The sequence below is a fragment of the Glycine max genome, chromosome 7 (assembly GCF_000004515.6).
Source record: "Glycine max cultivar Williams 82 chromosome 7, Glycine_max_v4.0, whole genome shotgun sequence".
NCBI classification, from domain to species: domain Eukaryota; kingdom Viridiplantae; phylum Streptophyta; class Magnoliopsida; order Fabales; family Fabaceae; genus Glycine; species Glycine max.
Genome location: NC_038243.2, coordinates 17,944,991 through 17,949,459, shown reverse-complemented (window position 1 = coordinate 17,949,459; position 4,469 = coordinate 17,944,991).

Below are 4,469 nucleotides of genomic sequence, written 5' to 3'. Positions count from 1 at the left end.
AAAGAGGAGAAAGTACTTATTCTTACCAAATGAATTGGGTTTGATTGGTCCACAGACATCGGTGTGTATGAGCTCTAGCGGCTTTGTTGCTCTTGTTGTTGATTCCTTTGGAAAACTTTTACGAAATTGCTTTCCAATTAGACATCCTTCGCAAAGTTGGTCTGGGTGGTTGATGCTAGGCAAGCCTCTCACCATCTCCTTCTTCGCTAAACGTTCTAGACCGTCGAAGTTGAGGTGCCCGAACCGTAGATGCCATAGCCACGAAGAGTCGGTATAGCAAGCCTTGAGACACTTTGCCACATCATTTTGAATGTTCAAGAGGAACATTCTATTCTTTGACATAGGCACCTTAGCAATCAAGTTATGTCTACAATCTCTTAAGAAAAGACTATGTTCTTTCAAATGGATGTCATAGCCTTTCTCTAATAATTGTCTCAAGCTCAAAATATTATTCTTCATGTTAGGCACATAGTAGACATTGGATATGAATTGATGACTCCCATTCTTCAAACGTATGAGAATTTTACCTTTGCCTTTGACTTGTATCTTTGAGTTGTCTCCAAATGAGACATCGTCAGTTGCCGCTTCATTGATCTCCACGAACATGCTTTTATCGCCGCACATGTGGTTGCTTGCACCGGTGTCGAGGTACCACTTGTTTCTTTTCTCTTCAAATTTGTTTTGGCACGCGAGTAGCAAAGTTTCTTCTTCTCCGCCTTTTTCTTCTACAAAGTTAGCTTTCTCTTCAACCTTCTTCGAGAATCTACACTCGGATGCGTAGTGACCAATCTTGTTGCAATTGAAGCACTTGATTTGTGATTTGTCATACCTCGACCATGAATTTCCTCTTCCACGACCTCTTGTTACTTTTGGATTCCAACTTCTTTCTCCATTGTTGAATTTGTTGGAGTGGTTGTTGTAACCACCTCTTCCTTCTCCTCCATGTCCTCGTCCACGTCCACGATCTTGGCCGCGACCTCGTCCTCTTTGGCTCTTGTAATTTGCATAGTTTGCTTCCTTTACGTTGAGTTGTAGTAGTTGCTCCGTAGCCTCCTTTTGTTTAATTTTTCTTTTTTGTTTTTCTTCGTATGCTTGTAAGGAACCCATGAGTTGCTCAATAGTCATGGTCTTTAAATCCTTGTTTTCTTCAATGTTGGTAACAATGAAGTCAAAACTTGGATTTAAAGTTCGAAGTATTTTTTCCATGACCTTCACCTCATCAACATCTTCACCATTTCTTTTAAGTTGATTGACTACGGCCAATACTCGAGAAAAATAATCAGAAATTGACTCGGACTCCTCCATAAACAAACGCTCAAAGTCACCTCTAAGAGTTTGAAGACGAATCTTTTTTACCTGCTCAACTCCTTTGTTGCAAGTTTGAAGCTTATCCCATGCTTCTTTGGCCGTCGTTGCGTTGGATATCTTCTCAAATGTATCTTCATCCACCGATTGATAAATGAGAAAGAGAGCTTTCTTGTCTCTCTTTCTTGACTCCTTTAACGTCTCCTTTACACCTTGGCTTAGCGAGGCTTCATCTTGCTCCTCGAAGCCATTCTCTACGATATCCCACACATCTTGAGCTTCTAGTAGTGCCTTCATCTTGATACTCCAATTATCATAGTTGTTCTTTGTGAGCATCGACATTTGGAAAGGAAAACCTCCATTCGTCATCTTTTGAGGATCTTGAAGCTCTGATACCACTTTGTTGGAAATAAGGCTTTTTATGTTTAGGAAAAGTGTTTAGGAATATTGGAGACTTTGAATAGAAACTTGATAGGAAGGAGAATTCTTTATGGAGGAGAGAACTTTGTATTTTTGCTTGATACAAATGTGTAGGATTACATCTCTATTTATACTACTCTAAGGAGAACTCTAGACACACTAATTCTAGAGAGTTCTCAACTCTAGAGATCCAAAGAGTATTCTAGAGAATATTACAACCATAAGAAGTATCTAGACACTCCAAACACTAAAAGAATTTTCTAGAAACATGACCCATAATTACTTAAGCTCAAAATAACTAAGTTCAAGGAACCAAATAATTAATTTGGACCCAAATCAAGTTTATATTTCAACAAAAAGAACTAACCAATACAAGAAACTTTCGATTATCAAAGAAGAAATGGTTACAAAGATTAGAAGCTTCACGAGGACTTAAAATAGAATATTTGGTGTGATCTTTGGGATTATGGGTGCCAACATAGTTAGGATGTATATCACCCTCCAAGGTTTCCATGCTAAGTTTATTTTATATATATATATATATATATATATATATATATATATATATATATAATAAACTAATATTATTAAACGTCCAAAGCAAAGACTTTAGCTGCCTTTGGCTTGTTCACTCACATTTAGACCTGTCTATATCTTTGATTTTATCAAAAGAAACTTATTTTTATCGAACATGAATATTCATCGTTTAAATTTTTATGTATCACACACACAGACACATTTTCAAATAAGAAACCTTACTTCTGTAAGTAATTATAACTACACGTAAACAAGCTATAAGATTGTTCTTAAAATTAAAAGAATAATTCTGTAAAATACAATTAAAAGAATAATTAATAAAGTATCTCACTTTAATTAAAAAATAACAATTCATTTTTTTAGCGAGAGACATCGTGACACGCTTCGTGTTTTTCTGTTAATAAAACGTAGTACCAGGAGAGTCCTACGGCCATATAGCCACATCAGAAAGGTAATTATTGCATCCAAATCAATAATTGATGTTCTCTCCTCTCACTTTCATCTATATATATATATATATTCGTGTTTTTCTGTTAATAAAACGTAGTACCAGGAGAGTCCCACGGCCATATAGCCACATCAGAAAGGTAATTATTGCATCCAAATCAATAATTGATGTTCTCTCCTCTCACTTTCATCTATATATATATATATATATATATATATATATATATATATATATATATTATACACCAACATCAAATAAGAAACGTTTTCTTCAATAATTTATAACTACACGTAAACAAAAAGAAAAAAAAAAGTCAAGGTAATAACAACCCATGAAATGAAATTATTCTTAAAATTAAAAGAAAAAAATAAAAATAAAAGTATATCACTTTAATTAAAAAATGAATAATTTTTCAGTGACAGAGAATTGTGATATGCCTCATGTCTTCTATTGAGCTTAAATAACCTTTTATAATTATAAAATATGATATTTTTATTTAATTTAAAGTTTTTTTCTTTGCTTTAGTCTTTTAAATATTTAAATTTTTATTTTAATCTCTGTTATCAAATAATTAATATCGTTAAATGATAACGTAATAATAAATTAACAATTTAATAACATGTAATGTCATTAAAAAGTCTAACGAAATATTTTTTATAAACTTTATTTTTAATTCTCTTATCAACTACTACAATATCATCAATTATTTTAAACATACAAAAATTTAAAAACACGGTTTAAAAATATATACGTGTGTACTATTTAAACCTTTCTATTTAATAAAACATAATACTGCAAGGCCAATGCCCCACCATGATAAAACCACCTCATGAAGGTTCACACGTTGAAAACAAAGTTGAATTTGTTGAAAAATGTATTTAAAAGGCAATTATTGCATCCATTTTTTTAAAACATTATATTGCATCCAATTAAGACTAAGGAAATATTACTATTAGTTAAGAAATTAAGGAAAATCTTTTAAATATAATGTAAAATATTTAATGTTAAATTATATTTTAAAAATTATCAATGAGATTGGATCTAACAGAGCTTATTCCTCGTAACTTAACCAATCATATTCGAATCTCCATTATTGCAGGAGATGTTCGTATTTAATTTTTTATTGTACCTTAAACAAAATTGTTTATGAAAGAAATACATGTGTGAAATTAAAGAAATATATTTTTAAAATTTAATTAAAATAGTGTTAGAATTTTAATATCGCCATTTAATCTGTAACAAAAAAATTATCATTAATGATAGATTGTCATATATAATAATATTGTTGACTATTGTAATATATAAATATTCTAAAACTTATATTTAAAATTATTTTTAATTTATTAATAGCATAAGAATTTTTACAATAATAATGTATGTCTCAATATTAAATTTATATCTCTATAATTTAATTTTATAGAGTAAAATTCTCTAAAGTTTTTCAAATTCAGTTTTAGTTTTTTTTTTTTTTTGTCTTTTTACGTTCCTCTAATTCTTTTAATCCTCAATGTACATTTTATAAATGCTAATTATAACTACTTAATTTGAAGATAGAAGATAAAAGTGAAGTAATATATCCAAATTAGAAGGATAAAAAAAGGACAATTTTTTAAAGGATTAAAATTGAATTTGAGACATTTCAGAAGAATTAAAATCGTATATATTTTTCTGTAATTTTTTTCACTGTAAATGCAAATAGTTTAACAGTATTAATTACTTAGAATTTAACCTTAATATAACTTTTAAAATAATTATTACA